We start from the raw sequence: 26,809 nt of genomic DNA, 5'->3' as shown, positions 1-26,809 counted from the left end.
AAGTTGGTTAATAAAATATATATCTGTGCAATGGCATATTGTTCATCAGTAAAAATGAATGAAGCCCTGATATGAGTTACTACATGGATGAACATTGAAAATCTTACTCCAAGTGAAAGAAAAATGTTACTGAAGATCATGTACTATGTGCTTCTATTTATATGAAATGACTGGAATAGGCAAATCTGTAGACATAAAGAATGTTCCAGGGTCTGTTCGGGGCTGGAGTAGTGGGACAAATGGGGATCGAGTGCTGACTGAGGCATGAAAGGTTGGTGAAAGTGTTTTACCATTAGATTGTGATCATGGCGGCATGAGTCTGTGACTATACTTAAATCTACCGAATGTACACTTGAAAGAGGTGAACGATGTGATCTGTAAATTATATTTCAATAAAACTTTTGTAAAGAGTGCCAAGTGCTAGGGGCGCCTGGGGGGCTCAGTCGGTTAAGCGGCTGCCTTCAGCTCAGGTCATGATCTCACACTTCGGGGGTTTGAGCCCTGCATCAAGCTCTGTGCTGACAGCTCAGAGCCTGGAGCCTGCTTCAGATGCTGTGTCTCCCTCTCTCTCTCTCTGACTCTCCACCATTTACACTCTGTGTGTGTGTGTGTGTGTGTGTGTGTAAAATAAATAAATATTAAAAATTATAAAAAAATAAGGAGTGCCAAGTGCTAAGGAGAAAAAGAAAGTAGGGTAAAGGTTTGGTAGTATTAGGAAGGTAAAAGGAAGGACAGTCTGGGAGAGGATGGTAAGCTTTCACTCCAGTGACATTCTTAAGACTTGAAAAGGTAGGAGAGTGAGCCATGCTGGTGTGTGCAGGAGGAGCCTTCCAGACAGAGGGTAGAGCCAATGCAAAGACCTAGAAGCAGGCATATGCCTGGTGTGTTTGAGGAGTGCTGGCAGAGAGTAAGGCAGAGGGTAGCAAGAGATGGTATCAGGGAAGCCATGGGGCATCGATCCCGAGGCCCTGAGATGAGCAGCCCTGATGAATCTTGAGCAGAAGTATGACACGCTCTGTTTATTTTCAGAGTTGCAGGTCGCAGAGTTGAGGTTGCAGTGTCGTGAATAACCAAAAAGGGACTGTGTAGAGGTGCGAGCTTGATGCAGGTGCGTCTCCATCCAGGAGGGAGACGGCTTGGAGCAGGGGCTGGAGACTGGCGGGAGTGGGAAGGTGTTCAGTTCTGCGTTTGACGGGAGAGCCCACAGGACTAGTCCAGGATTGCGAACTATTCGGTGAAAAGGGCCAGAGAGGACGTATGTTAGGCTTTTCGGGCCATACGGTCTGGGTTGGAACTACTCAGTGCTGCTTTGAAACCTGGATGTGGCCAGAGACGTGCATAAATAAGGAAGCATGCTGTGTTCCAGGAAAATTGCATTTACAGAAACAGGAAGCAGAGCAGATTTAGCCAGTGGGATAAGGTGTGCCAACTCCTGGCTTAGATGTCGGGGCCAAGAGGAGGAAACAGGTGAAAGGTAACTCGAAGGTGATTGTTCTCATCCTTTGGAAAAGTGGAGTTGCCATTAACTGCAGTAGTGAATCTTGCAGACAGAGCGGTTCTTTGGAGGGTATGAAGAATTCATCTCTTGTTAAATGTGAGAAGGCTTTAGACATTCACCTGTGCATGCAGGGGGATTTGTAAGCCTTGAGTTTGAGGACAGATCTGGTCTCAAGTGGAATTGAAGACCCTAGACCAGATCAAGGCAGTGCAATGCAGACAGGATAATGCCAGTGTTTGGGTGTCAGGAAGAAGAGGAGGAACCAGCGAAAGAGACTGAGGAAGTACAGTCACAAGACAGAAGGGAGACCAGAGAATGTGACATCATGGAAGCTAAGCTAAGAAAGCGCTTCAGAGAGGGTAAATCCGTCCTTTTCTTTCCCACTCGAGGAATCATGTTGGCATGCAAATGAGCAGAGAAATGTTCCTACAGGAAGAATCCTGAATGCCGTCTGATTTCCAGACAGAATTATCATCAGACGTGTTATTCATTCAACGTTTTGTTTATTCTGGAGCCGTCAGGTCACCAGGCACGGTGTTAGAGGCTTGGAACAGAACAACATGCCAACAAAGTCACAGTCCCTGCCCTCAGAGAGTGTGCAGTCTGGTTAGAGAGAGATGTTAATCAAGTAATCGTTAACGTTAACCGAGGATAGATCGTAGTTACTCCTGATGGATCCAAATCTGTGAAATAGGATAAGGGTTCTAAAGCAAAAGACTTACCTAAGAAAGCAGTGTTATGAGTTTTCTACAAAAGAATTGAACTAAAATGGAAGGCCAGGGAACCTTCTATGTTTTTCTTTGTTTTTAATAATAAGTGATTTCCAACATAGCACATTCTGATTGGGACACACCTGTTTTTTTTTAATGTTTATTTTTGAACAGGAGCGGGGCAGAGAAGGGCAGGAAGAACGGGGGACAGAGGATCTGAAGTGGGCTCTAGGCTCCGAGCTGTCAGTGCAGAGCCCAGGATGGGGCTTGAACTCAGGGACCATGAGATCATGACCAGAGCCGAGATCTGGAGTTGGACATTTAACCAACTGCGCCACCCATGTGCCCCAAGTTTGCTATTTTCTGAGGCAGAGAGTTTTTCAGCTTTTTTTCTGGGGTATCTTCCATTTTGCCAGCTCTTTTTCCCAAGAGAAGCCTATAGAAGCTCTCGTGCTTGCATTCAGGAAGTGCTGGAAAAACGAAGCATCCCTGTGTGACTCTTGCTTGTTCTTCTGGTCCTTGACAGAAAATTCAGGTTGCTACTCAGCTGTTTAATGAAAATGAGTACTTACCAAAAGCTGCTGTAATAAGTACGGCTTTCTTTTTCTGAAACAAAAGCAATGTTTGCTACCACGTCGTGTCTGTTTCACAATATTTTCATGGAAATGTGCAGTGCTGAGCAGGTTTAAATCATTGATGCAGCTTTTAATCTTTCTGGGAGGAGGGAGTAAGATCTCTAGCAGTCTCTCATTTTGATTTGCCCATGCTAGCCTGTCCACATCCCTCCTTTTAATTAATGTAATTAAAAAACGATAAGAGGCTGTGGTAGAATTTGGTGCGTTAGAGTATCGGGATCAAGAATAATTAAAATGTCTGAGATGAGGCAGATCCCTAAAATGGCGGAAAAGAAAAGGAAGGCCTTTCTTCTGGTTTTAAAGTGTGGCAGGTTATTTTTCACAAGGTTTAGAAATGTGTCCCTGGTCTGAGAAACATTTATGATTGGGAATCTTAAACGAATGAGCAGTAAGGAAGGGGCGCTAAGGTGGGTCAGTCCTTAAGTTTGTCACAAACGATTGGGTAACTTATGTTTGCACTTCTCATTCTTGCTGCCTTGTCTGAAGACCAAGTGGGGAGTAACAATAACACTATATGCTAGATACTCTTCAAAGTACTTGATACACTTTAACTCATCTCCTTTACTGAAACCCTTGGTAGATAGATGTCTCCATTTTACAGATAGAACACCTGAGGCTTAGCAAAGATGAGCGGCTCTTATTACCAAGTCATGCATGGAGGAGGTTATAGAGCCAAATGGGAATTCAGGGGTTTTTTGTTGTTGTTGTTGCAAGAGGCAGATTTTTTATTATAAGTCCTAGTTGGGAAAGTGGTCAGGAACTATTGAGGAGATTCTCTTTGGATGTTTCTTTTCTATGCAGACAGCTCCACCTTTATCAATTGTTACCTGCCCTTGGTGTGCACCACATGTAACTTCCACTGCAATCTAGAAGCCTCACAAATTGATTTTCTGTGTGGGCTGCTGTTGCTTGAGAGTTAATGCAAATCCAGAACATGGTTTTTGTTGTTGCTCATTTCTTTTTGGAGCAAAAACGGATGCATCTTGGATCTCTGCTATTCATTTAGACCTATCACCCTTTTTTGGTGTTAAATATCCCTGTATTTTAAGACACGGTAGGGGCGCCTGGGTGGCTCAGTTGGCGAAGCGTCTGACTTCGGCTCAGGTCATGATCTCACAGTTCATGGGTTCGAGTCCCGTGTTGGGCTCTGTGCTGACAGCTAGCTCAGAGCCTGGAGCCTGCTTCAGATTCTGTGTCTCCCTCTCTCTCTGACCTCCCCTGCTTGTGCTGTCTGTGTCTCGCAAAAATAAATAAGAAACATAAATTTTTTTAAAAGACAGGATAGTTTTAGTATACCTTGCTAATGGATGTACATGGTAAAAATAAAAATTGGCAGCAGTGGTAAATAGTAACCATGTCTCTTCTTTCCTCTTCTTCCTGAGCCTAGACTTCTCAGCCCCTGTGCAATTGGTTGAGTCATGTGACAAGTTTATCTCTAGAAGGGATATCATTTGCCTCCAGGCTAAAGCACCTACAAGCCCCTCTGGCTCTTTCTTCTTCTGTTGCTATAACCTGGACATTAAAGGTGTCGAAGCCACAGGGAACACAAGGAGGAAGATGACCAGATTCCTGAGTCACTGTGTGGAATGGAGGTGCCTGGAGAGCCCTCCACATCTCCAGCCGACTTTGCATGAATGAGAACTCGGTCTTCAGTGTTAAACCACTGAGATTACGACTTTCAGTTACGGCATCCGAGCCCAGCCTATCCCAGCTAATAAAACTTTTCCTGGTCAGCCTCCTCTCCCCCTTTTTAAAAAATTTACTGGAATTTGAAGTTGGAGGATTTTTTAAAACTATATAAAAACTATATATATATATATGTATATATATATACACACACACACACACACACATATATACATACATATATACATATATATACATATATATACACACATACATACATACATATACCCCTCCCACATATACACACATATATATAAAGTTTTAAAGAATGTTCTTTTTTTTAATAGAAAAATATTTTATTTGGTTGTGATATTTTTTTCAGTCCTCTCAGAGGCCCCAGATAATTCTCTAAAACTCCAAATTTACACAAACCGTACATTTGGGATATAAATTACAAAAGAATGTTCTTTAAAACGATGTAATACATAAATGTGTATAGAATCTATTGTATATTATACATGTAATTGTAAAATTAATTACATATAATTTATATTTTATAAGTACCTGGATAATATCTATTATATTCTACACACACATACTTTTTTTTTAATAAAATAAACAAAAATGAACACATGGTCTTTGTTAGATGCGTAGTTGGAAACATGGGTAATCTCCCTTGCAGTCATGAGGATTTCACAGTACCAGGGCCAGGAGGGACTGATGTAAACTGGCGAGGACCGGTGCTGTCTTTCTCTTTCTCTCTTTCTTTCTTTCTCTCTTTCTTTATTTTTGATTCAGAGAGAGACAGAACATGAGAGAGGGAGGGGCAGAGAGAGAAGGAGACACAGAACCGGAAGCGGGGCTTGAACTCACGAACATGAGATCTGACCTGAGCTGAAGTTGGAGGCTTAACCATCTGAGCCACCCAGGCGCCCCTGTCTCTTTTGAAAGTGCTCCTGAGACCAAGAAACTTCCATGGCTCTGAGGGACCCATACCTGTTCTCAGTATTCAGAAGTCTTCCTTAAGTCCAAATGAAATCTCTCTTTAGTTCGTTTAAAGTCCCCAATTCATTTTATCTTACCCCTCTGCAGATGGAGACAGAAGGTTGTCACCATGACTGTCCTCCACAGAGCCCTTCATCTGGGGGACCGCTTCTAGAAGCCACCTGGCCCAGCCGTGGTGCACTCACCCTCCCCTGCAGTCCTCTGACAAGATGTTGAGGACAGCCGGCTGGAATGTAAAGCTGATCAGACCTCCCTTACTGTCAGGAGCGCCCTCTTTGTCAGCCCTCCCAGCGTCCCGTTGGTGCCGCTGCCCTGTCTTGTGTCCTTGCAGACAAATCTTGAATTCTGCATTGGTGCTAACACTGGTCTCTCATGTTTGTGTTCCACTTGCCTGCAACACCCTCTCCAGCAGCTCACATTTGACCTTGGCAGTGAGAGCAGACTTTTCATTTATGGCTTCTGGATTTTGTGTCCTGCTGTGTAAGCTTCCTCCCTCCCCATAAAAATGTTTCCCTGTTCCAAAAGGGAAAAAAAAAAAATCTTTTTTGACCTTAAACCTAACTCAAATCATACTTCTCCTGACTTCTATTCATGTCAGCCACAATTAATCTAGTCTTTTGTGTCTCTCTTCCTATATCCGGTGTGCAGTTACAGCCACTTTATGTAAATAGCTTAGTTGCTATCCAAACAGAAAGTTCTGAAGGTCAGTAGCTGCGTCCTTGTCTCCCCAAGAGCGTCCTGAATTCCACAGATCCTAATAAATACTATATCGAGTGCCTCACATGTATCGCTGGTTCTTCCTGCCACCCCCTACCAAGAAGTTTGCTGTTGTGAATGTGAAATTTCACTCTGTTTTGATAAAAGCCAGTGTGAGTTTTGTCCCAATTTGCCAGGTCTCTGAAATTTCCAAGGAGTTGTGGTCTCACTTTGTCTAGCCCCTAACAGTATATTTTCTTTTATTTTTCATTTTTTTGGTTTACTTATTTATTTTGGGAGACAGAGGGAGAGCAAGAGCAAACACAAGCCAGGGAGGGTCATAGAGAAAGAGAGGGAGAGAGAGAGAGAACCCCAAGCAGGCTCCGAGCTGTCACAGTGCAGAGCCTGATGTAGGGGCTCGAGATCAGCGACTGTGAGATCATGACCTGAGCTAAAAACCAAGAAGACGCTGATACTTAGCCAACCAAACTACCCAGGCACCTCACTAACAGTATATTTACTTTTTTAAAAAAATACATTTATTTATTTTTGAGAGACAGAGACAGTGTGAACAGGGGAGGAGCAGAGAGAGAAAATGACACAGAATCTGAAGCAGGCTCCAGGCTCTGAGCTAGTGGTCTGCACAGAGCCTGACATGGGGCTCAGACTCATGAACCGTGAGATCATGATCTGAGCTGAATTCGGACGCTCAACCGACTGAGCCACCCAGGTGCCCATAACAGTATATTTTCTAAAAACCCTGAGTAGAATGGTGTCCAGGATGAAAATAATTGTCATGAAGAATTACTGATCTGTGGGCTTTATCATTTCAATAATCTGTACACAGTGATGCCTAGATCTCCAGATTCCCCGTCACTAAGCTGTGTTCACAGAGCACATGCTATCACAAGGACTTGAGCAATGTGCTTTTGCACCATCCCCCTCCTGACTGCTGTTAGACCTTCGAGAATGCAGCACGCGCCCTATCTTGACATGCATCATCCTTGCTTTAATTGCTTGCCTAATTGTCTTCCCCTCTCATTTCTAAGCTTTTTTTAAGGCAGGGTTCATGTCTGCCTTGGTCACCGTGATGTTCCGGAGGCCTCACACAGTGACTGACAAATAGTAGAAACTCATTTAATGAGTGAATGGGTACATGAATGATGGGTGAAGTGTCCATGCTTCCCAGAAATAGAGCTGTCTTGCCCTGTTGGGCAGCTTCAGAGGAGGAGGCCCCCCCCAGTGCCTCTTGGTCATTGTCACTTCTTTCTTCCCTAGTTTCATAGCGCTTGCAAATATTTGTGTTGTTTCATGTGGGAAGAGGGTGTCAGCAGCTCACCCACGTTAGGTGGAACTTCGAGTTCTACCCTCGGAGTAGGAATGATTTTGCAGTCTCCATCAACCCAGTTCCTCCCATCTTTTGAAGCTTGCCTCGTCAGTTAACAAATTAGTGCCAAAGTTAATAGCAAAAGCATGATAATGTCCCCTAGCAAAAGCTCACATTTATGGAACGTTGGCTGTGTGCTAGGTTCAGTGCTAAATGCTTCATACTGAGGATTATTTGATTCTCTAAACAGCCCTGCAAAGGAGGCACTATTATTGTAACTCCTCTGTAGATGAAAACTTCTGGCCCTAAATCCTGCAGTCAGCTAATGTCAGAGCCAGGGTCTTTCCTCAGGCCATCGCTTCCGGCCCCCATGTGATATTGTGAACTCTTGTGAAGTTGGTAGACACGTGACAGCCGCGTCTTCATTGCTTTACCACCAACCACTTGTGAATTGCTTCTCATCATGCTCATGTGATAGTAAGTACATCAGAGAGCAGTGGGCTCACCTTCAGTTGAAGAAGCTGGGACGTGGGCATAGAAGGTTGAAGTGACTTCTCCACGGCCACACCAGGGTAGGACGCCTCTTTGCCATGGTGGCCCCCAATTGTTGTATTTGGTAATCTCCCTCTGAAGGATGTTGAGGTCGGAACCATCGGCTTCTGCACATGCCCTGGGCCCTGCCCGATGGAGACCCAAAGCAGAGTGTTACCCATTGGTTTGTATTCTGTTTCTCTTAGTGAAAAATTATACTAGTCCCGTGATTTTTGCCATGAAATGTCCTCTCTGAACTGGAGAGAGACATTCTGAAAGAAGTTATTAAGCATCGTTAATACAATTACATATAACAAAAGACATAATTTAACTTCCCCACATCCAACAAAGAAATTCATTTGAAGCTTCAGGAACTCCAGCTGGAAGGGCCCAGCTCATCAGAGTGAATTCTGAAGAACTCGGGGGAGTATGGGCAAGGAACCGTGTGGCTGCTTTGTCCTCAGGGATGATTCTGTGCCTGATTGACTACACCTGTCTCCTAGCTTCCCCAGCCCCCCTCCCACCCCTGCCCACCCACCACCTAAGAAACCCACAGCACTCCCTTGATCGTAGGGACCGGATCAGAATATCGGCTTCACTTGCCTCTCCCCTGGCCCAGCACACCCCTAGACAGCATTTAAAGAACAGTTGATTGTAAACAGTAAAAGACGAACATGGAAATACTCCAAGTGTAGAAACAATGATCATCCTCATGGAAGGAAGGCCTTGGTGATTTTTTTTTTTTTTACCTCATCCAAAATGTCAGAAGGAACTGTTATGTATTGAGTGTGATACTGTGTCGTTCCTCAATATGGTTGCATTCGGTGTTTTTACTTTATTGCATTTGAACATGAACTAGGAGAGAGCACCGTGTCTGTGCTTAGTCCTTAGAACAGAGTAGGTGCTCAGAACATACTTACTGAATGAAGGGATGGTACCCATGAAGAAATTGAAGACCCCCAAGAGTTAAATTACTGGTCCAGGGTCCCCTCACTTGCAGAAAAGAAAGCTGGCATTCGAACCCAGGACTGCCCAGCCCTGTTGAGTTCTTTCTCCATGATTGCTTGGATAGGCCTCTGTGGAAGCAGCAGATGGGGAACTAGAGACCTAAAGGTGTTTAACAGAGGTCCAGTGGGATGTTCGGAAAATGTGAGTTCTAGACTGTTCTCCCTGAGGTCCCATTGTGATTATGGAAACACCCTTCTCTACTTGAAGCCTCATTTTCAGAATCTGTAAAATGGAAGAATGTGCCAAGGGTGTCCGAGTCCTTTAATGCCCCTGGGCTGATTATGCTTTCTCATCTCCTCCTCCTGGAGGAGCTAGGGTTAGGGGTTGAGGGAGGGAATGACTAATTCATCATCCAAGCACTTGAGGAAGGTAGCCTTGTATTTTATTTCGGCCATGCCCCAAAATCCCAGGAGGACCTAGTCTCCGTCTCCAGCCAGCAAACACCCAGAAACGAAAGTTAAAAAGAGAAAAGTAGAGGCATTTGAACCCTGGACACAGTTTGGAGGGGGAGGAAAGCACGAGCTTGGATTCCACTCCTGGTTTGGTGCATCATATAATCTGAAACAGGCACTTAGGTTGATAACTGTGCCCAGATTTGATCCCCAGGACTTAAGAGCACAGTCTTTAAAAGGAAAAAAAGAAAAAAGAAAGAAAAAAAAAAAGGCGTATATCTTTAAAGCCTCTCTTCTTACCGGGGATATTTTTGTACTGCTTCGGAGGTTGTAGAGCTAGGGCCTTCGCATCCCGCAAAGGCTTTCTTCCCCTCTCCCTGGCTCGGGGATTATTGATTTGGAAGGCAAGGCTAATTTACATGTAAATAAATCTCGGTGCTGGGCAGCGGGACGGGACGTCCAGATGCCGTGACTGACTTGCTGACGTCACGGCCTCATTAGCATGCGGAGGATGCGGGCACTGCAACAGCGACTTCTCCGGCACCACCAGCCTCTCCAACAACAGTTATTATTATTATTTTTTTTTTTTTTTTTTTGGCCGAGCTGCACATTTCCTGGTTCAGTGTCTTGGGCTCTGCGAACCAGCTGACTGGTCGCCCCGGGTCTGGCTCGGGATCAGCTGGTGACGCTGAAGCTGGGGTCTGTGACTTCCCACAGATTGAGAAGCTGGGTTCTCTGGAAGGCAGTCGGATCCAGCGGAAGGGGAGAAGTCACACTTTTTTCCCCCGTGCCTGGAGGGCGCCCAGCAGGGTCTCCGTCCAGCAGTGCTGTTTTCCATGAGCAGCTCAGGCTGGAGCCTGCTTCTGCCTTCAGAAGGGTCTAGATTTTGAGGAGGGTTTCCAGAAGAAGATGCTTTGGCTGCCTGCGGTTCTGCTTGCGTTCTTAGAAGCCAGACCCGGGGAGAAAGTGAACTGTGGGAATTGACAAGCTCAGAGGGTCTGGTTGAAGCTTCTCCCAAGACCGAACATTTTATCCTCCCTGGAGGTAGGTGAGAAATTTGTTCTGATGCACGTCTTAAACAACTGTGTATTTTCTGGAAAGGATGAGAAGGCTGAATGTAAATGTTTTGCATTAGGAGAGGTTATCACGACTTCATTATCTTGGCCAAGTGACATTTTTAGTGGTCCTCTGGCACCTTTTACCTTTTCTGTGCAGATTACAAAGCTCAATTGCAAAGTGACATGTCACAGCTGTAGGGAGTCCTGAAGAAACGCTTCAGTCTCTCTGTGCTTGAGAAGCGGCAGTTCTGTAAAAGAAGTGGGTTATCTTCACAAAATAATAATAAAAGGGGAGAGGGTTTCAAAACCAAACACCTGGTAGTGTTCATCCCCAGTAGTCATTTCCACTCAGGGTGTCAGAAACCATTAGAGTGTCTGGGGAGCGAGGGCTGAGCTGAGACTTCCAGGTGAAGAAATGGTGCTTGCTTAATTCGGGTTTAATTTTAGCCAGTGCTTTCATATTAGAGATGGTGACAGAGCTCCCCAATATGACTGCACAGCCGGGCTGAAACACATGACTCAGTGTGTTCTCTACACTGGGTTTTTAGAGGAGTGCTCATAGTGAGTGCTCCTCACTCTTGGTTTCCCAAAAGCCAATCATAGCATTACTAATCTGCCATGGAGGTCTTGCAGTGAAATCCCGATCTTTAATCCCATTACTCTTTGTTGTGTGGTTTTAGAATATGCTGGGGTCTGACGCGACTTTTATGAACCATAAATAATCCGGGCTGGGCCAGATCACACCAGGGTAAGTGATCTGTACCAGTGCGATGCCATCCGCCAGTCCAGTCATGGCGCTTGTATAATTTAGGCACATATATTATTTCCCCCACGAGAGAGTTCGGCTCACAGGCGATGCATCCATGACCACAGTCAGGGGAGGGCTCCAGTGTGCCATGCATGTCTCGCCACGGACGGCCTTGGACCACAGCTGCAGCTTGCAGGACGGCAATTGGCTTTGCTTGAACATCTCTTCCCAGAGACTGTCTGAAACCATCAGTAGGACTTAAACTAAATGAAACAGCCTGGTCCCCTTGCTGGAGGCCGAATTGGCAGCTCTCATCCCACTCCCCAGAAGGTTATTGGCTGCTGATGGCTTTCACAGATGGGTCAGGATGAGTGTCCTCGTGAGCTCCAGAGTCAGTCACAACTTTGACAGAATGGCCATATTTTGGAAATTTGCATTTAATGGCTCCTCGAGTGCTTGTAAAGGTTTTGCCTTTCCATCAAATGCTCTTTCCCCTCGGCAATTCTTTTTTTTTTTTTTTAATTAAAACATGTTGGCTCCGTTGGGCATTTCAGCCTATAAATAGTCATGGGGCAGCCAAAGTTAATAAAATGGCATTGTTGGGAATGGCAGGTTGTAAAGGTTCACCATACAATGGAGGGGAATAAATAGAAATGGAGGAAGGAAGATACATTTGTGGGAGCCTAAAGAATAAGAAGGAGCTTAGGGGTTCGGCAGTAGGACATAATGTTGACCGAGGACTCAGACTCTGGATTCAGAGAACTCAAGATACTTATCACTACCTCTCTGAGGATGTATTCTTGGCTGTATAAAGGGGAGAGCGCTAGAACCTATAGGTAGTGTGCTAGGTATACAGATTTAATGAGATGACAGAAAAAGCACGTAGCACAGTGCTAGCCACGTGGCAAGTGTCCAGTAAATGTCAGCTATTATTGCTGTCATCGCTTCCTTGCTATCCTTCTTATTATAAGCGTTGTTACTAAAAACAAGACGGTCCACTGAAAAGGCAATATGTTTACATCCATTTGTCTGCAAAGAGGTGTTGCTAGCAGAAAAGGTGCCTTTTCCAGTTCCTGTAATGTCCACCTCCGTCCCCATTCAAGGAAACTTTGCCCCCTACTGATGGAGTTGACAGAATAGTGTGTGTCATCCAGGGCTACCAGATTTTGCAGAGCTCACAGTGGCCGGATGGTATGATGAAAACCATTTAGCACTAGCTGGTGCTCAGGCATGCTTAAAGAAGGTCTCCTGTTTGGGCAGCTGACAAGTCACACGCAGAAAGCTGTGGGATCCAAATTGGAATTGACGCATTTCTGGATTTCTGTGCGCATTCCTCTTCAGCTCCAACTTTGTCTGTGAGAGGCGGCCCTTTTCTTTCTTCTTTTCAGGGCAGACACGTCGCATTTGTTTCCTCCATCTTGAGAGACCTTTGGGTCTGAGCTTCAACTGCTGGTTGGGTCCTCAGAATTTCCAGGGCTGAATATACATCACCAAATGGGTGTCTCCAGCGTGGCAGTGTGCTGTAAGGAGACAGGGGTAGGCCACTGGGCCTTGTTTGGTCTCCACAGACACAGTAGGTTATTTCCAGACCTTTCAATGCAGTTGTACAGTTTGACAGCTCTTCCTAGCCTCTCTTCCCAACATCTTTTAAATTTATGTTAAATGAATCTCCGGTGTGGCGCTTTGAAAGACAAATGGAAAATGAATAAAGGAATCTTGTATACCATTTTTTCTCTAGAGACTCAGAAATGGAGGCTGGGCCTTCTTGGTATCCTTTGGTTTTTAGTCAAGTGTGTTTGTATAGAGAATTGTATTTATACCTTGACAACAGCCCACCTCCATTATCTCCTGTTGGTATGTGTGGTCTTGACAGAGTAGCCTGACTTCTCTGAACTTTGGGGTCCTCGTGTGAAAATAAGTCACTGGACTCAACAATGGCTGTGACATGGTGGCTGTGGTATCCCTGCCCAATTCTTGGTACCTACTAGGCGTTGGGACTTTCTTTCTTGCTGGTACCAATAACCTTCATATTTCCCATTTAATCCAAACCCATGAGCAACAGGAGGTAGTAGTTTACATACTCGTTTGACGGAGGAAACTGAAGGCCCCAGAGGGAAAACACCTTACCTTAAATGACACACTGGTGACATACGTTGGTGCCTCGTATAATGGTGCCTCTACACACATCATTCGTGAAGGATGTGAGTTGGAGTGGAGCTTTTCAGCACTCCACTGCACTGCCAGCCCAGAATTAGCAGAAATGGCTCTTTCCAGAAGCCTGGAGACATGCTCTCCTCTCTGTTGTTTTCGAACGCACGCCACTGAAAATGTTCTGTCCCTCAGACAGAATTATGGCTTTCGTTTGGCAGAGGAATTTTCTTTTGTGTCTGAAGGCCCATTAAAACCACTCCCTCTTCCCCCTCTCCCTGATGGTTTTACTTAAAAAATCAGGCAGGTCCTGGTGACTGTGAACTGTCACAAACTAAGCAGCTTTGGGGCTAGGCCCTGGGAAAACGTTTGCCTCATTCATGTTCATGACTGATACTCACTACTTTGCTCTTGTCCCAACCTGTAGAGATTTTTAGTGAAATGTTCGTGTTCTCATAACTTGTCCATGTGTGTGTGTGTGTGTGCGTGCGCGCGTGTGCGTGTGTTTGAATGATGCAGGAGAGAAAATGTTAGATACGATCACACTCTGTTTCAAACAAGGTTAAGTCCTCCACAATCTCGCTGGGGACTTGGCCAGTTGAGTTTGGAGACTTGGTTTTCTTTTTTTGGTGAGGCGCTGTTGTTGGAGCAGCTCTTTGTTCAGAGTCTGAAGCCTGGGGCTTGCTCATTTTGTTATTTCCCTGGGGACAAGGCAGAGGGAGAAAGAAGCAAGAAAAGAGAAAAGGGGGGGAGGATGAAGAGGAGGGGAGGAGAGAAGCCAGAATGCAGACGCACTGAGAGAATATCAGAGCAATCTCCGATCCCCCATGAAAGTGTAAAGCTGAAGGTTCCCCGTGGGTGAAGTTGCAACTCAAAGCCAGGAGCCTCTGTTCTACTTCAGCTAGAAATTCCTCTCCCCATCTGTCCTATAGAATTCGCGGTGCAGCCATTTTAAATCCTCAAGCCCTACTGGTGGCTAAACACAGCATGTGTTTTCCACCAGAGCACCACGGACCATTTTGAAAAATGCATCAGTTTAAAAGAGCACATTTTCAAGTACAACATGAACCTGCTTTCCATGGTGGGTAAAGATGGTAAACTTCCAGCACATGTTTAGCTTTCAAGTCTGTAAAAATCAAGTTGGCTGAACCAAAGACTCAAATTATATGAGGAGATGTGACCCTTGAGGGGGCACAGAATCCAGAAGTGCCACTAGTTGGAAGTGGAGGCCTCAAGGAAGTCAGGGCTGACCTTATAGGGGAAAGCATTACCTGAGTCATGCTCACTCAGAACGGCAGAGTGAACCTGTGGGAGGAAGGAAAAATGGCCGTTTCTGGTTTCCCCCTTCTTTCTGGTCCTAGCAATTGAGCTCCTGTATATAAAGCATCTTAAGGCACTGGAAGGATCACAGGCATCATTTACTTCTTGGAATATGGCACGGAAATGGAGCCCAGGTTGGTGCCTTTGACAGTCTCACACTCTGTGGGCCTCATGATAGATCGCTGACTTGCGTGGCCCACGTACCTCACTCCAGGAGCGCCCCTGGCCCCAGAGTGCCCACCCGCTTTGGGCTTCCTAAAATCAAGCCTTACAAATGTAATCCAGCCCCATCCAGGGTTAAAAGTAACTAGGATAGGAATTCTTAGCATTTCATTTCAACTGGGCAGGATGCCATTTTTCCAACTCTTTACTTGGCATCCATTCATCACTTGTGAGTCCTCAGAGATGCTTGTTCAGGAAAGTTCCAGAACTCAGCTGAGAAACAACCATACTTTCTGTGGTCACAGGGTCAGATAGGTTTTCGGAGTAGCTGTTAGTGTACATGTAAGAATGTTTGGGGCGTCTGTGTATCTGTCTGTGGTCTGTGTGTTAGCATTTATGTGAATTTGTAGAAAAAGTAATAACTCTCATAGATGGAACACCTACTGTGTGCTAGCTGACATATGAGATGCTTCACATACGTTGCCCTATTAATTCTTGCAGAAATTATGCAGCTAAATATTATGAGCTCTTTTTCCTAGAAAAGAAACCAAGACTCCTAGAAGTTAAGTAACTTGCCCAACGTTACACAGACGGTAAAGAGTAAAATTGTGATTCAAACCCAGGATAATCATCGTCCAAAGCCTGAGTCATAGCCATCATTTCGGGGCCTCCTTACACTTCTGACCATAATGTCCACTGTAAATGTTTTTTCTTTACCTTCTAGATCTCTTCTGCAGATCCCTCACTGGAGAAACATTTCATTATTTAGCTCTCCAACTAAAATCCTTTCAGTTAATCTTGGGATAAGATGAGAAGAAACAACAAAGAATAAAACAGAACACTTTTGAATGTGCCTTTTTGAGTAGAAGGGAGGTTGGTTGGAAAGTCAGTTAAGATGCACTAAGATGAGGAGTAAAAGCTAAAAGCAGCCCTTGGCTGGACTAGAGGCAGCATGGGAAATTCTGCTGTGCTAAAATTGTACGCAAACATGGCCAAACCCAGTTGGAGGGTAAAGAGGGGCTAAGTTTGTTAGCTTTTGATCTCCACTTGCATACACATCAGGTTCTGACTCAAATATATGTGTTTCCCTTTCTGAGCTTCTGTTCCTTCCTCCCTAAAAGGAAGGTCCTGAATCAAATAACGTCTGAGTTCTCTTCCAGCACTGACCTTGATGAGTGTGAACCTTCAGAATGAACTCCGCCGTGTCGGTGGAGGCATGTGATTTGCACCGTTGGCTGCTCTGGCACAGAGAACTGAAAGGTCAGGTTTTATATCAGGACCTTACCCTCTGTGCTGTGAATGTGTGCTATAGGATGAGAAGCGGCAGCCCTCCAGAGAATGGCTTGGAGCTTCCTGGAGAAACATCTGACCTTTGGACGTCTCACACTAGTGAGGAGGGGGTGCATGATCTTGCCCTGTGTTGGGGCTGCTTGTTCACTCATTGAAGTCCTCCCGGGCTGTCACCTGTGCAAGCATCCTTCAGACTGCCGGAGAGTCGAGCTGCTCTAGCTGGATGTGTATATATCTAGGGGTGTTGTTAAAATTCAGACTCAGCAGTTTTTTGCCCTAAAGGATTTTCTTTTTTAATTAAACCTGCATGTGTGCAAGGGAGGGGTAGCATAAGAATCCCAAGCAGGCTCTGCGTTGTCAGTGCAGAGCCAGACACGGGGCTCAATCTCACAGACAGAGATCGTGACCTGAGCCAAAACCAAGCGTCAGATGTTTAAGCGACTGAGCCACCCACGCACTCCCAGAGTCAGGATTTTTAAAACAGTTCCTGGGGATACGAACTCTTAGCCACTTTTATAATAGAGTGCTCCACAGGAAAGAACATTTGCCTCAATTCAGAAATCCCAGGTTCTTGTTAAATTTGTTTCTAACATTTATTTACTTTCAAGAGAGAGAAGGAGAGGGTGTGAGTTGGGGAAGGGCAGAAAGCGAGGGAGACACAGAATCTGAAGCAGGCTCCAGGCTCTGAGCTGTCAGCGCAGAGCCCAATGTGGGGCTTGAACTCAGGGACCACGAGATCATGACCTGAGCCAAAGTTGGATACTAAAGCAACTGAGCCACCCAGGCGGCCCTCAGAAATCCCAGGTTTTTTTTTTTTTTAATGTTTTTTAAATTTATTTTTGAGAGAGAGAGAGAGAGAGAGAGAGAGAGGGAGGGAGAGAGACAGAGAGAGAGACAGAGAGAGAGGGAGTCAGCATGAGCAGGGAAGGGTCAGAGAGAGGGAGACACAGAATCTGAAGACAGGCTCCAGGCTCTGAACTAGCTGTCAGCACAGAGCCTGACGTGGGGCTTGAACCCATGAACCACGAGATCATGACCTGAGCTGAAACTGGACTCTCAACCGACTGAGCCACCCAGGAGCCCAGAAATCCCAGGTTCTAATTCTAATTCTATCATTCCTTATTTGAGTGAACCTCGAAGAAATCACTTAGCTCCTACAGAGTTATAAAAAGAATTTAATAACATTTCCTGACTACTTATTGTGTGCCAAGCATTGTGCTCACAGTTGTATGTGCTGTATCTTATTTTATACTCATGATAACACTCTGTTATCATCTGTGTTCTATGGAAGCAAGCACAGAGAGGTTAAATAACTTGCCTAAGATCCACAGCTAGTAAATGGTCAAGCTGGGATTTGCATTTCTACCATCTGACTCAGGAACTTTTGCAACTTATAGGGATGATAGATGTAAAAAGATCTTGGAACTTACTTGTGTGTGTGTGTGTGTGTGTTACACGAACATACCATAGAAATAAACACATTTATTAAATGCATCCATGTGCTTATTAAGGTTATTAAAATGTTTTTATTTCTCTGGTATGCCCATTCAGACATTTAGGGCCCCTGAAATTATAAGAAGTCGGTGAGGTGTTTTCCAGAGGAGGTTGTATTTGTCGTAAGTAAAAACCATGCCAGTTTGTATGAATTGAAGTCAAATGCATTGTGAAGGTTTGAAGAGCACAGGTGTTTGCATGTTGTTGTGGGAATTTCAGCTAGTGCCCCCCAAAAGGTGTTACCTCAGAGGAATGTCCGGAGAAATGGGAGATTCTGGTTAACTGAAGTTTTGGTTATTTGGAATGAAATTCAAGTTCGTTTTCCGTCCTATTGTTGCCAATTTGGACAATATACCCAATCATTTTTCTGCTTTAATAGGAAGAGTGGGATTATGAGGGCTTCTTGTGATTTTAGACACAGCAGGCATGTAATTTATGATCCTGAACAGGAATTCCCAGGGAATTTGTTCTTCCAGGGGAAGGCATACGAGGTTGATTGTGAGCATTCTCTGCATGTGATACCTGTCACCTCGCTGGACACCAGGCTTTGATCTGGCGGGAAAGGCAGATGTCTGCTTTCTTATTATTCCCCAGAAACTTCTATTTGACTGATGGAGGAAATCTTCAGTGGGGAAAATTATTCTTATTTGACTGTGTATTCATGCTTGAACTCTATTCTGAGAAGCATCCTGACTGTAATTAGCATGGCAAGTACTTGGCACCTGCACTGCCAGGCCCCGGTCTCCCTTGTCCATGGCAGACGTCCCTGATGACAGACCACACGCTTCCTGTCACACCCCACCAAAACCTCAGAATCTTTCCCAACACAGCACACCAGGCAGCCTGTGCCCATCACTTGCGTTTGGCCCAAGAGATTTAACCTGCACTCAGCGTCTACTCTGCAGCCCTATTGAAAGTTGGAGTTAGTTGAATTGGCAGTTAATTGAAGCTTTTATAGGGTTTTGTTCTTCTTTCCCTGGGATGGATACATCCTGTTGTTCTGATTCATTTGGTGAGCCTTCTCAAGTGCCTGTCACTTTTCATCACCAGTGGTGTACAGTCTTTGTCCCGCTTTTCTGCTGCGATGCTCCCAGAGGAATATCCACCTGATAGTGTACTGTTTTCTGTGGACGTCCCCGGGACAGTTCAGCCACAGGTTAGGGGGCCACTGCATATGGAGTGGCTGCATTTAGCTCAGTAACTGCCCAGCCCTCAGTTCCAGCCCTTCCCTGGCCGCTTATCTATCCATCACAGTTCAGGAGTTACTTGCATTTGAGTTCATCATCTCGGAAGTCACCTGGAAAGCCTGTCTGGCCTCCATGCTTGTCACCAGCTGGAACAGTGAGCCCCCACCTGCCCCTCATGCTCCCTGTGGAGGTTGGGCCACTTTGAAACACCTGCCACTTTAGGACATGGAAGGAAAATGCAAAGCAAAGAATTCACATATTCCTCTCCCAAAGAAGGAGCCCAGACTCCTGCTCCAGTGGCTCTTGAAAGGTGAATAGGTGGAGAGTAGCCTAGGCCTGCCGGATCAGACTAGCTTCAACCTGCCTTCCCTTCACTTCATGGATTCCTGCTGCCCAAACACCACCGGGTTAGCCTTTGCAGTGTTGTTTTAAATGCTGCACCATTGACTTGCTAAGATTCAGCTTCCTGAGTGGTAACTATATCATTTGCTCTTTGTTGTTGTTGTTGTTGTTGTTTTTAAAAAGGGAGTGAGAAATGGAACATCTGCAAGATACAAGGCACTGTCTCTGGCCCTTTGGGGAATATAGAGAAGTTCTTTGACACTTAACCAGGTGTTTTTAACCTACAATCCATGAGCACCAAAGGACCAGCCAAGATTGATAAACTTGTTGAAATTAAATGCAGAAATTTCTATGAACATGTCTATGTTTCTTTTTTAAGGGACAGGATCTCAGCTTTCTTCCGATCCTAATGATATAAAGTAACCCCAAAGATTAAGAACTGCTAAATTGGATGGTAGATGGTTGTGACTTCCTCCAGGAAGATCTCTAAAGGTTACTATGGGACTGAAAAGCTCTATCCTCCTGCTCTGTGTGAAAGCACACTTTTCTGCATGACTACCTATAGAGCTAAGGTTAAGCTCTATGCAACCAGAAGAATTACCTGGTTCTTTCATTTTACAGATGGGTACATTAAAGTCTCCTGTGTCAGTTGCCAAGGCCAGGCAGTATTTGTTTCTGAGGTGTTTCAGAGACCTTTATGTATTCATTTCACAATTTAACAGTCTTTTGAACATTTGCTTTGTGTTAGGTCAAGGGTTTTCAGTCTTTCAGTATATTCAAGGTGTTCTTTCAAATACCAGACATTTTGCAATGTACTTCACAGAATTAAATTATACTCTAGTTATGGTATGATTCTCATTCATTCTTGACAATAAATACACTCTTCTCTACCCTTGCCTTCCACTTTGAATACTTTTAATCCAGGAAAAAGGCAGTCTGTCTTTGGTATGGTTTTGATGATCTACTACTGATCATGAGAGTAATAGACTCACAGTCTACATTTATTTCATTCTTGTAACAATATACATTTTTAGTTATTGTAAAAAATAAGTATGAAGACAAGAAAACTTTACACTGTGATCATATCCTGTGTGCCCATGAAGGGTTCAGAGCCTTCTGGTTGAAAGCGGTCAAGCTAGATTCTGGGCTGAGCATCAGGGATTCAAACTTTTAAAGAACTATTGAATGCTTGCTGTTCTAGACACAAGATGAGTTCCTTGACTTTGTAGAAGTTACATTAGAGGAGGAAAAGCATAATGGACACATGGACAAATAAGACAGTTTCTGATAGGGACAAATGTTAAAAAGAATTGAAGGATTGTAGAAAAGTGAGTGAATGAGAAGGGGAAGAGGGCTATTTTCTGTAGCATCCTTGTTGGAGGTGACTTTGAGTGACGTGAATGGGCAAGAGTAAGCCAGCTCATAAAGAGCTGAGGGAAGGCTGATGCAGATAGAGGAGTAGCCACTGCGAAGATCCTAAGAGAAGGACGGTCTTGGCAAGTTCAGAGAACAAATAAAAGTCAGTGTGGCTGACCACAGTAGACAATATGGAGAGTAGGACAAAATGAAGTTGGAGAGAGAGGAAGGGGGCAGATTATATTGGATCCTGTGGGCCAGGGTTAAGAAATGTGTACTTCAATGGGAAGCCAGTAGTTGAAGCAAGAGAGCTGAGTGGTATCTCTGTTGTTTTAACAACACACACCAGGGGCGCCTGGGTGGCTCAGTTGGTTAAGTGTCCGGTTTTGGCTCAGGTCATGATCTCCTGGTCCATGACTTTGAGCCCACATCAGGTTCTGTGCTGACATCTCAGAGCCTGGAGCCTGATTTGGATTCTGTGTCTTCCTCTCTCTCTGCCCCTCCCCCACTCATGTTCTGTTTCTTTCTCTCAAAAATAAATAAATTTTTAAAAAAAAACAGCTGGTGGAAAATAGATTCTAGAAGGGTAGGCCTTGAAACAGGGAATTAGAAGTAGGTTGTTACTTCGCCCAGGCAGGAGGTCCTAGTGAATTGGACCAGTAGAGTAAAGGCTAGAATAGTGAGAAAAGCTAATGAAGAGATGACTGAGACTCATCTCATCCACCAAGGAGGTCCACAGTCTGGACCGTTGTTCATGGTAACAACGAGGCCAAAAGTGTGTGGGCGTGGCTCTTTCCAGTAGGCTTTGGGGATGGGGGTACGTCGAGGGGGCATATATCCTTCAACTGTCACCTTGTAAAAATCTGAATACAACCAATTCTTAAGTATTTTTCAACCCTTACTCCTGTAGACCATGTGATTTCAATTCATCAAGGGCTTCTTTCCAATAAAACATGAAACTGGGAAATGGTATTTTCTTTCTGTCCTCTTGCTGCTGCAGAATGAGGAAATGAGTTGTGGCTCCGAACAAAACCACAAAACCCGTTCTGTAGATCCAGCTTCCATAGAAGGCAAGTCCACATCTTACCTTTTTTGCCTAACCTCCCTGGGGGAAACCCTGAGAAATTTGTTTGGTTTTGTTTTTTCCCTTGGACATGACTGAAGCTAGGTCTCTCCTGAAAATAACGTCTTTCCCTATTGTGTCTAACTCAATCTAAATTGAGGGGCTTTACTTCCAACCTCAGTATTTGGTAAACACCCAATTTCTTGATGTTCTTGTTTCCCAAATCTGTTGGGGCTGTCTTGAGCCTTTGGCCTCATTCACTGAGGAACATGGATTTCTGGGAAGTTCTTGCCTCAAGCCCTTCAGCACGGATATTAAAGGGCCCCTGTCAAGTTTTGAAGGGTGTGACCATTGCCAGATTCCCCACAAGCCAAGCCCCTGAGGGATGCTGTTGCCAGCTGGCCCGTAGCCACACCAGAAATGGCTGGGTTTCAGTGGTTCTCTGTGTATGGAGCTGGCTGAGTCCTCCTGGATGAAAGGCAGCCTAATATAAACTGAAAATGTTATTAATAAGCAGCCACTTAAGAATTTCCTATGACTTGCCAGTGATCTGGGGGCCTCTGTGAACAGGGAGAAAAGCACAACTTGTTTTACATGGATTAGGGGACCCGTGCAGTCAGTTGAAAGGGCATCAAAAAGGCATTCCGGGGTTCGGTGAAGGGCTCTGGAGTCCCAAGGGATCTAGGTTTGCATTTCTGTTTTCATCGTCTCCTGGCGGTGGAAGCTTGAGTAAGTTCTAGCTACTCTCTGAACCTTTGTTTTCCCCATCTGTAAAATGAGGGTAGTAATTTCCATCTCATACTGTGCTTTGAGGATTGAATAAGGAATATATATAGAAAGTGCTTAGCATACAGCCCAATGTACAATCAGAAAGTACTTTCTTAAATAGGAAAGTTGAGGAACTCATACCCTAGAAATGGAACTGAATGGACTCTCCTTCCCCTTTCTCAGGAAAAAGAAATTTATTTGGGGTTCTAGACTCCCCAACACTTAGCAGTAACAACCATAGTACATGACTTCTCTGAGCTGCTCCTTTTTCATAAAAGGGCAATGACAGCCCTTGCTATTCTGACTAACCTTGTAGAGGTTCAGAAAGGTAACTTAAAGAGTTACCTAAATCGAACATGCCTGGTAAGCTCTAAAGTGCTTGATTAGCCCTTGGGGTCAGTAATTTAATCTGTAACCTGTTCTACCTCCGTGTATCTTGGTAAGAAAAGAAGGTCATTTGTGTGACCTTGAAATATTAACAGCATGCTAAAGATAAGTAATCCTTTGGTGAGGATCATAATTGAATTACCTTGCTCAGTCCAGCACACCTTTAAGTATATAGTAGGTGTTTAATAAAGACTTATAGGGGGCACCTTGGTGGCTTAGTCGGTTAAGTGGCCAATTTCAGCTCAGGTCATGATCTCACAGTCCATGGGGTCACGGCCCACATTAAACTCCTTGCTGACAGCCTGTAGCCTGCTTCGGATTCTGTGTCTCCCTCTCTCTTCACCCCTCCCTTGCTCATGCTGTCTCTCTTTCTCAAAATAAAATAAACGTTAAAAAAAAAAGATTTATAGAAATGACTTGTTTGCTCCCTATCTGTTTTCCATTGATCTCTCTTCTGTCTTAAGTGGAATACATGAGTAAGATCTAGATCGACTTCTAAAAAACAGGAATATGACTCCTTCCTTTTATTTTAAATCCCTCCACATAGCGTAGGATGTGATCTCTTGGCAAATACATAGTCAGGTTTCACTATACAAAGTATGCTGTATGTATTCATTATTTCATCCTACCAGCAAGTCCGTGAAGTGGCAGAGTTAGGATTTGAACCCAAATTATAGGGCCTCCAAATCCTAAGATCTTAATTCATTGCACAATAGACTACCTGTGAGTACTTAGGCAATATTTAATTCTCAGATCTTGTCTTCCTGAGCTTAGCCACCTTCTTCTACAAGGAAGGTAGAAAGGGAACAAGTGTCTCAACAGATAGCATGGAAGAGGAAGGCACAAAATACATATTTGTGGAGCCTTCCAATCCTTGCCATGAAGTCTGGAGGTGAGCGTTAGAATTCAATTTGCAGTGATTTCCCCAGAAACTCTTTTCCTGAAGGACTCATCAGGAAAGGAAACTCTCTTGGAACTTGCTCTCCTAAATGGCCAGTGAAGCAAAACATACGTGTTGTAAAATCGCAGTTAGCATGTGGACAAAGTGAAATTGAAGAATTTTTCCAGAAAGAGTAACTGTTCTGTCTACGTTGGTTTATTCTTAGCAGGGTAGCAAGTCTGACAGGCGGCTAAGGAAATCAGAGCTTCTCTAGATACCCATAGCCTTTCCTGGGGATGCAGTGATGCAGGTAGCAATGTTGCCATGGAGACACCATCCGTGGCCAAGCGCTTCTCCTCTGAGGGCTCACTGTGTGTACTCATTATGATGCTGAATTAGCTAGCTGTGTGTTTGTTTGGTAGGCAGATTCTCACTGGCCAGGGAACATTTTTACAATGAAGTCAAAATGCCTTCCCAAGGATTGTGTGTGTAATTCTCTAGCTGCCTTATTGTCGCCATCTTTGACTCCTTCTCCATACCTCGATGACCCCTTGTTCTCTCCCACCTCCATGCCCTTTATTCACCTGTTGGGCATATTCCTTCCTTCTCTTTTTGCTTAGCAACCTCCTACTAGTTGGTTTGTTTTAAAACTTATTATTTTGAAAAACTGTGGTGTATATGGTTGTTAAAAGATAGTACTATAAACTTTCATACATCCTTCCAGATGTCTCTGTTAATATTTAGCCACATTTGCTAATTTTTCTCATCCCCCCACAGGTGCATATATATTATTAATATTTTTGCTTAACCATGTGAAAGCAAATTACAGATATCATCCTTTACCTCATCATATTTCAGCATATGTTTCTTAGAAACAAGGACCTTCTCAATATCCCCGCAAAGAACTCTTCGCTTTGGTACATATGGTTTAGCTCTTTGCTTGCAAGTGTATCTTCATGTCCCAGTCAAACAGGGAGTCTTGTGGGGGCTTTTGTTTTGTTTGTTTGCTTGCTTTAGTCCCTCACAGCATCTACCAGGATGTATAGTATATAGATGTTTCGTAAATTATTGTTGAGTAAGTGAAGCTGCCTGCAGCAGACATTTTTGGTGTCCCTGTCTCCCTCCTTGGCACTCACTAGCCCAGTTTACTGTGACCCATGGTTCTTGCTGTAGATAGCCTCCCTGTCTGGCCTGTGGTCAAGCCCCGGGCCCCCTGGAGGGGTCCTTACCCGGTGACTGTTGGTACTTGGTGGATAAGCACTCTGCCTCTTTGACTCTCCTGTGGAACATTTCCCAGGAAGGTTGTTTTTTATTTTTTTTAATGTTTTTTATTTATTTTTGAGAGACAGAGAGAGACAGCACAAGCAAAGGAGGGTCAGAGAGAGAGGGAGACACAGAATCTGAAACAGGCTCCAGGCTCTGAGCTAGCTGTCAGCACAGAGCCCGACGTGGGGCTCGAACCCACGAACCGTGAGATCATGACCTCATGACCTGAGCTGAAGCCAGATGCTTAACTGACTGAGCCACCCAGGTGCCCCCCCCCCCCCCCCCCCCCCCCCCCCCCCGCCAGGAAGGTTGTAAACCATCTTCCTTAGCTCCTCAGCTGAAAGGAGTCCCACTTGTCCAAAGCTGTAGCCACTCGTGACCTCCCCTTACTTTGGGATGTTTCCCTTCACCAATTCCCTTTTCCATTTCCCTGTTAGGAATTTTCTGGGGATCATCCCTCCACCATTCTTTATGCTCACATGCTTCCTGAGAATCTGATTCTGGGGAAAGCCGATCTAAGACATTGTCCCCCCAGCTACTGAGACCTCATACGCCTAAACCAAAGCCTGGTAAGAGATGGTCATGATAAGTTTTTCTAAAGCCATGCAAGGGGCTTATTTATAAAAGGGAATGAGTCAAGGGCGCCTGGGTGGCTCAGTCGGTTAAGCATCTGACTTCGGCTCAGATCATGAAGTCACACTTCATGGGTTCGAGCCCCACATCAGACTCTATGCTGACAACTCAGAGCCTGGAACTTGCTTTGGATTTCTTGTCTCCCTCGCTCTCTGCCCCTCCCCCACACACACTGTCACTGTCTCTGCCTCTCAAAAATAAAACATTAAAATAAAAAAAAAAAAACATCAATAAAAGGGAATGTGTCTGAAATTACAAGATAAATTCAGAGTAGGGGGCTCTGTATATTTGCCCTGGGAAATAGGAATTGACATATTACCAGTGAGGAAGAAGCTGCCACTGAAAATTATCCTCTACCAAGTCTGGCAACGCTGGGGAGAGAGAAGCCCGTCTCGGTGCAGATGGCCAGAGCCGCTGGAGCCCGGGCAGAGGGCAGGGAGTTGGAGGGAGCCAGGCAGCGTGGCCTTGGCTCTGAGCACACACCAGCCTCGTGCCCAGCTGGCCCCGTCACGGTCTCGCCCCTTAGCTTCTGTGTTTGTTAGGAAGCCATTTTTCCTTTCTCACAGAGATAGAAATCATGCTTCCAGACATGACAAGTGTCAGAGTTCATGCCCGGGTCCTTCGTTCAGACTGAGTGTTTGCCAATAAAAGGGGAAAAGCAGAGAGTTGTGGCTCTGGGGACAGAGTTAAGGAGCCAGTCAGGATACGCCGACGTCTGGGTATGGAGACAGGAAGACCTAGGAATTCCAAGGGGAAGGGAATGAGGGGGGCAGAGGAACTTTACTGCGCCCACTTGGATGGCTCCATCCCCTGAATTTCACATCTGTGCTTGAGCTTTGGGACAGGCGGCCGCTCATCCAGTTTGGTCACTCTCCTGGAGGCGGATAGTGATGGGGGAGGGGAGGCCACACACCACATCCTGAGAGTGCCTCACTCTGCACTCTCACTCTTCCTGCTTGCTCTTCTCTGCCTGCACCACCCTCCCCATGGGTTCTCTCAGAGCAGCCCCAAATTCCGTCTTCTGAGCACAGCTCCAATGTCACTTGAGCAGAGAGGCCCGTCCTAACCCATCCTCAGCCCCTCTCTTTCTCATGTCCCTGTTTGTTTTCATCATGACACGGACACCAGTCTACAAATGGCAGGTTTACCTGTCTGTTGACCTGCCTCTTGTCCATCTGCCTCCGTGGACTCTAAGCTCCAGGAGGTTAGAGCAGGTGTATGTCTTCATCGCTGCTCTGGGCTCGACATCTCAGCCCTGCATACAGCACACCCCATCCAC

General features: G+C 45.0%; 1 protein-coding gene across 2 annotated transcripts in view; it reads left to right on the top strand.

Moving 5' to 3' along the window:
• Window positions 1–26,809, top strand: part of PRICKLE2 (prickle planar cell polarity protein 2) — a 327,787-nt gene that overhangs the window by 202,853 nt on the left and 98,125 nt on the right. Inside the window, exon 1 of one of the 2 annotated variants that reach the window (XM_029917659.1) lies at window positions 10,423–10,472. The exons of the other annotated variant lie outside the window; for it this stretch is intronic. The gene's annotated coding sequence lies outside the window, so the exon portion shown is untranslated. Of the gene's footprint in view, window positions 1–10,422; window positions 10,473–26,809 lie in introns of those variants that run through there. 2 annotated transcript variants of the gene reach the window in all.

This window comes from Suricata suricatta, chromosome 12 (genome assembly GCF_006229205.1).
Source record: "Suricata suricatta isolate VVHF042 chromosome 12, meerkat_22Aug2017_6uvM2_HiC, whole genome shotgun sequence".
Lineage (NCBI taxonomy): Eukaryota > Metazoa > Chordata > Mammalia > Carnivora > Herpestidae > Suricata > Suricata suricatta.
The sequence above is the reverse complement of the archived record's forward strand: the minus strand, read 5'-3'. Positions and strand labels throughout refer to the sequence as shown.